This window comes from Equus przewalskii, chromosome 1, assembly GCF_037783145.1.
Source record: "Equus przewalskii isolate Varuska chromosome 1, EquPr2, whole genome shotgun sequence".
Classification (NCBI taxonomy): Eukaryota; Metazoa; Chordata; class Mammalia; order Perissodactyla; family Equidae; genus Equus; species Equus przewalskii.
In genome coordinates, this window is record NC_091831.1 from 71,135,691 (window position 1) to 71,146,474 (window position 10,784).

Consider the following 10,784-nt stretch of genomic DNA (forward strand, 5'->3'; position numbering starts at 1 on the left):
TGTAAAACTGAGATAAAACTACTCATCTCTCAGGGTTACTGTCAGAAGTAGTGATCACATAAAGATCTTGTTCCACACAGCGTTGGGCAGACACCTGTCAGCTGTGCAAGTAGGAGCAGTAGCAAAAATAGAATCCAAATTTTCCATAGACAATTCCAGAACTGCTTTTAGATTCTCACTGATGTAATTAAACGGAGACAGATAAAATAGTTTATGGAAGCATATCTATTCAGCTTCTTGCAGTCTGAAACCTCTTCAGATTACTTAAAGGTGTCTAGTTTTGAGAAACTGAGTAAGGAACTTAGAATGCCTAAACCAAGGTACAGTGTAACCACCTAATAGGACTGTTGCCTTGTTTCCAGGGAGGAAGGAAGTGGAGCTGGATTTGTTTATTTTATTTTTTTTCCTTTTAAAGATTAGCACCTGAACTAACGTCTGTTGCCAATCTTCTTTTTTTTCCCTTCTTCTCTCCAAAGCCCCCCAGTACATAGTTGCATATTCTAGTTGTAGGTCTTTCGGGTTGTGCTATGTGGGATGCCACCTCAGCATGGTTTGATGAGCTGTGCCATGTCCACACCCAGAATCCAAACCACCCAAACCCTGGGCTGCAGAAGCAGAGGGCACGAACTGAACAACTCATGGGGCCAGCCCCTGGAGCTAGGTTTTCAGGTGAGGAAAAGGATGGGGTTCTGCACAATGTTCTGTGTTTTTCTGAGTCAAATCACAGGAGCTTCATTACTTGATTTGCAATAATGTCTAGAACATTAGCCAGTCTATTCACAAGTACAAAAATAAACACATTCCAGTAACAAGTAACAGATTATCTTTTTAACATTTGTAATTTGTTTTCTATGCCACTGTTTTAAGAGTGTACATATGGAAGTATAGATATATTGGTGAGTCGTAGGCATGAAGGATGACAAGACAGATGACATAATCTTTATTAGTATTTTTCCCCAGTGCCTATAAAATGGGCATTCAGGAGAGTATAAGAAGTTTTTCTCAAATGAGAGGATTGTTCCTCAGATTCTAGCAGTTGCCAGTGAAATTAACATTGATAATAGGTAGGTGAGACCTTTAAGAGCAGAGAGAGACAACTTGTTTCAAGAGGGCGCCCAGAGGACCTGCCAGTGAATTTACTGCCATGAGGTTCCTAAGTTTAGAGAAACAGTGAAGAAAGGACGAAGGGCTAGAATAATAGAAATAGGCAGTTGTCCCAATATCCAGAAGCAGGGATGAGTGGAGGAAACCACTGTGAACACTTTCTGGTACATCCTTCTAGAACATTTTAATGTATGTAGATGTTTATTGTATGTAGATATATATATTAACCACAGTACCTGAATGCATGATTTTAGGAAAATGTACATTGGATCACGTTTTTAAAAAAAAAGATCTCTGCTAGGGGCCGGCTCCGTGGCCGAGTGGTTAAGTTCGCGCGCTCCGCTGCGGCAGCCCAGGGTTCGGATCCTGGGCGCGGACATGGCACCGCTCATCAGGCTACGTTGAGGCGGCGTCCCACATCCCACAACTAGAAGGACCTGCAACTAAGATATACAACTGTGTACAGGGGCGGGGTGGTTTGGGGAGATAAAGCAGAAAAAAAAAAAAAAAGATTGGCAACAGTTCTTAGCCCAGGTGCCAATCTTTAAAAAAAAAGATCTCTGCTGCCATACATCAGGAAAGCAGCAGAGTTAACTGCTTGTCAGATCAGGTGATTTCTCTCCTGCGTGGGTTAAACAGGAGGGCACTAAGAACTCAGCCATGTAGCTAAGTACCCATTTATTGTATAAGTACAACTAAAAATTTTGAGTGGCCTTCTGTATCTGTCAAGGTTCAAAGAGAGGAACAGAACCACCAGATGTGTATACAGAGTTTGTTACAGGGATTTGACAGTTATGCCACTGTGGGAGCTGGTTAAGTGGTCACTGTTGGGAAGGGAAGATGGATGTAAAGTTGGGGACAGCAAGAACGGCTGGAACTCACAAGTCAGAGCTGGAGCTGAAATTCACTTTGGTCCTCCTTGCTTCTGACCTTGGTAGTGTGGGTGTCCAGTAGAAGACCCTTCCTTGCCAAGCTAAACACACACCTGGCCCAGGAGTCAGGGAAGTTAAAGGAGGATGCAGGCGGAGGTAGACCAGTTGCAAGGCTGGCTGCTGCTGCCCTCTAAGAAGGATAAGGGACTGCAGGTTCCACTCCCCAAATCTCACACAAGAATCTCTCTTGTATTCTCCTCCCCAACCAGAAACACACAGGGAAGGGAATTCTGGACAATGTCTTTCAGCTTGTCCAGGCTGCCACAACATGAAGAGACCACCACTTGCCCTGCCAGCCCGGGTCATTTTTTTTTTTTTGGAACTCTATGTGGTCAACCTCTTGGGATGCCCTGAAAGGAGCTAGAGTTTAGGAAGTTTTAGTGGTTCCTGATTTGAGATTGACTGCAGTGCAGGCAAATTTTGGGTTCTGCCTTGTACAGAGAGGAGTTTCTTTTTATTTTTAATATTTTTATTTTAGGGGCTGGCCTGGTGGCACAGTGGTTAAGTTAGCACGTTCTGCTTCTCGGTGGCCTGGGGTTCGCCAGTTCGGATCCTGGGTGCGGACGTGGCACCACTTGGCACACCATGCTGTGGTAGGCATCCCACATATAAGGTAGAGGAAGATGGACACGGATGTTAGCTCAGGGCCAGGCTTCCTCAGCAAAAAAGAGGAGGACTGGTAGTAGTTAGCTCAGGGCTAATCTTCCTCAAAAAAAAAAATTTTTTTTTAATTTTATTGAGGCCATATTGGTGTATAACATTGTATAATTTCAGGTGTACATTATTATATATCAGTTTCTGTGTAGACTGTATCGTGCTCACCACCAATAGTCTAGTTTTTATCTATCACCATACATACGTGCCCCTTTACCCCTTTCGCCCACCTCCCCTCCCCCTTCCCCTGTGGTAACAACTAATCTATTCTCTTTATCCATGTGTTTGTCTTTCACATATGAGTGAAATCGTATGGTGTTTTTCTTTGTCTGGCTTATTTTGCTTAACATAATACCACCAAGGTCCATCCATGTTGTTGCACACGGGACCATTTTGTCTTTGTTATGACTGAGTAGTATTCTATTGTATATATATATACCACATCTCCTTTATCCATTCATCAGTTGATGGGCACTTAGGTTGTTTCCACATCTTGGCTATTATCAATAAGGCTGCAATGACTATAGGACTGCATAAATGTCTTTGTATTGTTGATTTCATATTCTTTGGATAGATATCCAGTGGTGGGATAGCTGGATCATATGGTATTTTTATTTTTAATGTTTTGAGAAATCTCCACACTGTTTTTCACAGTGGCTGCACCAGTTTGCATTGCCATCAGCAGTGCATAAGGGTTCCCTTTTCTCCACATCCTCTCCCCCACTTATTATTTCTCATCTTGTTAATTACAGCCATTCTGATGGGTGTGAGGTGATATCTCATTGCAGTTTTGATTTGCATTTCCCTAACTATTAGTGACATTAAACATCTTTTCATGTGCCTGTTGGCCATCTGTATGTCTTCTTTGGAAAAATGTCTTTTCATATCCTCTGCCCATTTTTTGATCGGGTTGTTTGTCTTTTTGTTGTTGAGTTGTGTGAGTTCTTTACATATTTTGGAAATTAACCCCTTGTCAGATATATGATTTGAAAATATCGGGACCGGCCCCATGGCCGAGTGGTTAAGTTCGCGTGCTCTGCTGCAGGCGGTCCAGTGTTTTGTTGGTTCGAATCCTGGGCGCGGACATGGCACTGCTCATCAAACCATGCTGAGGTGGCGTCCCACATGCCACAACTAGAAGGACCCACAACAAAGAATATACAACTATGTACTGGGGGGCTTTGGGGAGAAAAAGGAAAAAAATAAAATCTTTAAAAAAAAAAGAAAATATTTTCTCCCAGATGGTGGGTTGTCTTTACCTTTGGTTCATGGTTTTCTTTGCCTTGCAGAAGCTTTTTAGTCTGATGTAGTCCCATTTGTTTATTTTTTCTTTTGCTTCCCTTACCTGAGCAGACATGGTATTCGAAAAGATGCTTCTGAGACAATGTCAAAGAGTGTACTGCCTATATTTTCTTCTAGGAGTTTTATGGTTTCAGGTCTTACATTCAAGTCTTTAACCCATTTTGAGTTAATTTTTGTGTATGGTGTAAGATAATGATCTACTTTCATTCTTTGGCACATGGCTGTCCAGTTTTCCCAACACCATTGATTGAAGAGTACTTTCCTTCTATATTCATTTTTATAGTTTATTTATTATTTTTAAAATTTTATTATTAATTTTTTTTTTTTTTGGTGAGGAAGATTGGCCCTGAGCTAACATCTTTTGCCAGTCTTCCTCTTTTTGCTGAGGAAGATTGTCCCTGAGCTAACACCTGTACCCATCTTCCTCTATTTTGTATGTGGGATGCCACCACAGCATGGCTTGATGAGTGGTGTGTAGGTCTACACCCAGGATCTGAACCTGCGAACCCCAGGACGCGAAAGAGGAGCATGCATTCCTAACCACTAAACCACCAGGCCAGCCCTCCTTCTATACTCATTTTGACAGTTTTTTATCAGAAATGGAAGTTAGATATTGCTTTCTCTAAATCTATTTAGATGATCATGTGATTTTTATTCCTCATTTTGTTAATGTGGTGTTTCACATTGATTGATTTATGGATGTTGAACCCTCCCTGTGTCCCTCATATAAATCCCACTTGATCATGGTATATGATCCTTATAATGTATTGCCCTATTCAGTTTGCCAGTATTTTGTTGGGTATTTTTGCATCTATGTTCTCCAGCAATATTTGGCCTGTAATTTTCCTTCTTTGTGTTGTCCTTGTTTGGCTTTGGGATCATGGTAATGTTGGTCTCATAGAATGAGTTAGGAAGCATTCTGTCTTCAAATTTTTGGAATAGTTTGTGAAGGATAGGTATTCAATCTTCTTTGAATGTTAGAATTCTCCAGAGAAGCCATATGGTCCTGGACTTTTGTTTCAGGGGAGGTTTTTTTATTGCTGTTTCAATCTCTTTACCTGTGATTGGTCCATTCAGATTCTATATTTCTTCTTGATACCATTTTGGGAGGTTATATGAGTCTAAGAATTTATCCATTTCTTCTAGGTTATCCAATTTGTGGGCATATGGTTTTTCATGGTATTCTCTTATAATCCTCTGCATTTCTGTGGTATCCATTGTAATTTCTCCTCTTTCATTTCTAATTTTATTTATTTGAGCCTTCTGCCTTCTTTCCTTTGTGAGTCTGGCTAAGGGTTTGTCAGTTTTGTTTATCTTGTCAAAGAACCAGCTCTTAGCTTCAGTGATCTTTCCTACTGTTTTTTTGGTCTCTACTTCATTTATTTCTGCTCTAATTTTTATTATTTCCCTCCTTCTGCTGACTTTGGGCTGTGTTTGTTTTTCTTTTTCTAGTTCTGTTAGGTGTAGATTAAGATTACTTCTTTGAGATTTTTCTTCTCTGTTGAGGTAGCTCTGTATTGCTATAAATTTCTTTCTTAGCACCACTTTTGCTATATCCTATAAGAGTTGATATGTAGTGTTTTCATTTTCATTTGTCTCCAGGTATTTTTTGATTTCTCCTTTGATTTCTTCATTGATCCAATTGTTGTTCAGTAGCATGTTGTTTAGTTGCCACATATTTGTGACTTTCCCAGCCTTTTTATTATAGCTGACTTCTAGTTTCATAACATTGTGGTCAGAAAAGATGCTTGATATGATTTCAATCTTCTTAAACTTATTGAGGCTTGCTTTGTTTCCCAGCTTATGGCCTATCTTTGAGAATATCCCATGTGCACTTGAGACGAATGTGTATTCTGCTGTTTTTGGATGGAATGTTCTATATATATCTATTAAGTCCATCTGGTCAAGTATTTCATTTGATGCCATTGTTTCCTTATTAACTTTCTGTCTGGATAGCTATCCATTGAAGTAATGTTGAGGTCCTCTACTATTATTGCGTTGCTGTCAATTTCTCCCTTTAGGTCTATTAACAGTTGCTTTATATACTTTGGTGCTCCTGTGTTAGGTGCATATATATTCATAAGTGTTATGTCTTCTTGGTGATATGTCCCTTTTATCACTATATACTGCCCATCTATCTCTTATTGTCTTTTTTATCTTGAAGTCTGCTTTGTCGGATATAAGTATGGCAACACCTGCTTTCTTTTGCTTGCCATTTGCCTGGAGTATCATCTTGCATCCCCTCACTCTGAGCCTGTTTGTCTTTAGAGCTGAGATGTATCTAGTGGAGGCAGCATGTTGTTGGATCCTGTTTTTCAATCCATCCAGCCACTCTGTGTCTTTTGATTGGAGAATTCAATCCATTTACATTTAAAGTGATTATTGACATATGAGGGCTTAATACTGCCATTTTATCTCTTGTTTTCTGGTTGTTCTATATTTCCATTGTTTCTTTTCCCTTGTATTTCTGACTGCTGTTTCAGTTTGGTGTTTTTTTGTAATGGTTTTCTCAGTTTTCTCTTTATTTATGATTTGTAGCTCTGCTCTGATTTTTTGTTTAGTGGTTACCATGAGGTTTGCATAAAAGATCTCATAGATGAGATAGTCCATTTGCTGATAGCCTCTTATCTCCATTAGCCTAAGCAGGTTCCATCCTTTACTCTTCCCCTTCTGAGTTATTGTCACAAATTGTTCTTTTCTGTGTTGTGAGTTTGTGACTAAGTTGAAGTGTTTATAGTTGTTTTTGACGCTTTCTTTTGTCTTTTATAATTGTTTACTAACCTATTCTGATATAGAGCTGCAATTTTCAGATTCGATCTGTGTATTCATCTTCTTGCTCAAGGTTTTGTAAACCTTTGCTTTTTAGTCTCAAATGAGAGGGCTTCTTTCAACATTTCTTATGAGGCAGGCCTAGCAGTGGTGAACGCCCTCCATTTTTATTTATCTGGGAAAGCTTTTATTTCTCCATTGTATCTGAAGGATAGTTTTGCTGGAGAGTGTATTCTTGGCTGAAAGTTTTTGTCTTTCAGTATTTTGAATATATCATGAGGAGTTTCTTCTTTCTTTTTTCTCCTTTTTTTCTGTCTCTCTCATTGCTCCAAACACACCAAACCACTTAACTCAACTGATCTTCCTTAACTTATGAACCCTGCCCTTTTTTTCTGTTGTAGCTCAGAAACTTTCAAAGTCAACATTATTCAGAACTCCTATTAAGAAGATAAAGATCTCAAATTTGTTTCATTTTCCCAGGATAATACTTGGGGCTTATTCTTATTATTGGGGTTTATTTTTTCAGGAATAATGTGGTCAAAATGCAAAGGTTAGTGGGACACATTGCTGCTTAATAAATCCCAAGTAACAAAAAAGAGAACTTCTGACAAAAGGATAGGTAATGAAAATGCTTGGCATATAGTCAGGGAGGACTGCACCTGCATGGCCTGGACCCACACTTCTGTCCTATTACCTCTTTCCCACATGGAGTGAGGCTGATGAATCATTGGCCACCCCTGGCATCCTTGCTCATTTGCCCTTTGGGAGGACAAACACCGCCTTAAAGAACCAGAGGCAGGATAAGTTGCTCCCCCAAAGGGGCTGGTAATTGGGGGAAATGTGGGGCTGATGCAAGGACTCAGTGTTGGGCTCCCTCCCACCCATCCAACCATGGTGGTTTTGAAATAGAAGCTGCAGATGGAAGGAACCATATTACCTTGGGTGAGGTATGGTGAGGTCAGATGCAGATCAAGAGAGAGAAACTGGAAATAGTTTTATGGTTTTTTTATACTTACACAGCTCTGAGAGGAGGACTCAACATGCCACCCAGGGCCACTCAAGTGAAGCACCAGGTTGGTCACGAGGCAGAGTGAGGGGGAACTGTGGGCAAGCACCTTTACTGTGGTTTTCGCTGGGAGGAAAGTGTCAGGACAAACAGGTTTAGGATTGGCTAATTTGAATAATTTCAGTGGGCTCTAGATCAAGGGGCTGTCGCTGGTTATCTGATATCTGGCCCTGGGGCAATTGGGGGGTGTATAGTGGCCCAGATTGTGAAAGCCCAATAAGGGAGGTGTTTGGTAGTACAGACTTAATCAACTGTTCAAGGAGAGGAACTGACCAGCATCTAGACAGGGCTTCAAAACTGGATCAAGATAGCACGCATCCACCCACACAAATTATATTAAAAGAAGCAGAATATTTTTTTAAAAATTTATGTAAATGGACCACACATTTTGTTACTTCTCTGATCCCAAAATGTCAATGCTTCTCACTGACTCTACATTATCTTCAAAATTTTTTTAAAATTTTGAAATATTTCATCATTGAAAAATTGTATTATAGTAATTGCTTTTTGAAGAGTTGAAAAGCACCTCAGAGCATTGGTTCAATCTGGGGGTTTTTTTGGTCCAAAAACAATGAAATAGTCAATATGTCAAAATGTCAATATCTCTTACGTTTGTACAATATCTGTAATTTTGTGTTCGTTTTAAATAGTCTATAGTTTTTTAAAATTGAAGTTACTACCAGAGAAAGGCAGAAAGAAGCTGAAAGCTGCCCTGCACCCAGCACATCTTTTCATTTCCTTTCCAGTTTTATTGAGATATAACTGATATATAACAGCACATTTTGATCCAAATGAAGTTTTCTCACTCTCCTAAGGCCCCATAGAAGTGAAGGCGTCTAAGTCTAGACTTTTGGGTGGGAAGACTCATGATCAGGCTAAAAGCTGACAATTCAGAATGGAGATAGAGCTAGACCTTCAATCACTAATGTCCAAGCCAGGGTTTGTTGCTGGGCTAGCCTGCTGAGGAAATGGTCAAAATAAAGGCAGCCACACAACTCTGTTCAGAACCACCCAATGCCCCTGCAGTCTTTTGCCAGGCAAAGAAACCAATTCAAGCAAGTAACTGTCAAGCTCAGGGGGTGCCATAACCTCTCTTTCACTATTTAACACACAGTGATGTTTGAAAGAACTCTAAAGTACCTTAAAAGAACTGCAAATAACCCAGGGATCAAGCCTTCTGTAGTGGTAACTTTCTTCTTGAATAAGCATTGTGCTGCTTCAAAGGTGCATTTTTCTATATTAGTCAAGAAAATTAACCAGACAAGTCTGTGACTGCTGAACTTGCCTGTGCCCCACCTGGGTTATCATTTTTTTTTTTTTTTCAAAGATTGGCACCTGAGCTAACAACCGTTGCTAATCTTTTTTTTTTTTTTTTTTACCACTCGGCCACGGGGCCGGCCGAGATCTTATCCCTCATCTCTGCCTACTAGAGTACCTGGCCTTAAGGAGAAAATTTACATTTGGACAGTACCTATATTGTGGCTGCACAGTTGAATTTGCTTTCTCACTTCAGCCTTTCCTTCTTTCAAATGGGAAAGGGAGACAGAGGAGGGGCTTGTAAGTCAGCCTGAAAGCCCTGTCTTGACAGCGGAGCAGTTAAGAGGGCAGATCCTGAAACGAGAGTACCTCAGCCCAAAGCCCAGACCTGCCATCTACAAGCCAAGTAAGCTTAGGAAAGTTCCCTTAACAACTTTGTACCTCAGTATCTTTCCACTCAGTCGTGGTGATAATAATAACGTCTACTGTCGGGTTGCTATGATGTTTAAATGAGATTAAGTATCTAGAATAGTGCAATACATGTTAGGTATGATTACAGTCATTGCTAGTTGACAGATACTGTGATTTTGAGTAAGAGCCTTCTCTGGTGATCCTGCCTACCCACTGGCATTGGGGAAGTGGGTCAAAGCTTAACAGGTTAAGTGTTCTTTCAAGGGGTATCAACTGGGAAATTTTAACAGACTTTAGACAATACAAACCTCTGTACCATTTGTTATGGACAAGTAGTTTCCAGAGAGAAGTTTATTTTTAAAACTTAAAATACTTATTTAAAGGTATTAAATTTGATAATCTATTTACATAAACAACAGGAAATAAACAGGTCAATCTGTAAAGGATACATCTTGCGGTGATCTTCATTTGTGGTGAATTCCATTGTTTTTAGACCACAGACTTTAAAGGCTCATCTCTGTGCAGGTACTCTCAAGAATCAAAAAACATGTCTCTTTTCAGATTTCAGAGCTTAGCTGAGACTTCTGTGTACAGAGGTGAAAAGAAAGGGTGGAGGCCCCCAAGGCCCCACAGCTGAGATGGTTCAAGTAAACCAGGTGTGGGCAAGCATTCTCTGGTTGGTGAGATGAGCCAGACACTTATGGAAAAGACCTGGGATCTGTGGCACCAGTCTGATTCCAGGCCTCACTATGGAAGGGAGTCTACATATGACTGTGCTGGCACTCACCTCTGAAAAAGATAAAATAGTGGACACGTGGGATGACTCCCTCAGACAAGGGGAGGCTCATAATCAGGCCAAGGCCCTAGTGTTTCATTCAAAGACCTCAAAGGTTACTGCATCACTGATGAATGATGAACTGTCAAACTCCATGAGGGGATCAAAAAGCTGGCTTGCCTGAGTCCTCTTAATGGACTGCATGAACATATCTCCTTGGACCTGGCTTTACAGTCCCAAATTACGAAGCATTATTATTTTATGGTATAATTTTAATATTTGCCTCAGATTGGCACTTGCATTTACTCTCTGGAAACAGATTTTTCTACAGCATGAGCTTTTGATAAAGTCATTGTGGGGTTCCTTAAGAATACCTATCTGATTTTTGTCAGATCCGTTTTCTGTAATTTTGCCTCTGATTAATTTTCTTGTACATTTCCACCTCCTTTGACAGCTTCTGCTTTCACTCTTTCAATTTTTTCTTTCCTGGTATCAGCTTCTTTTGACAAACTAT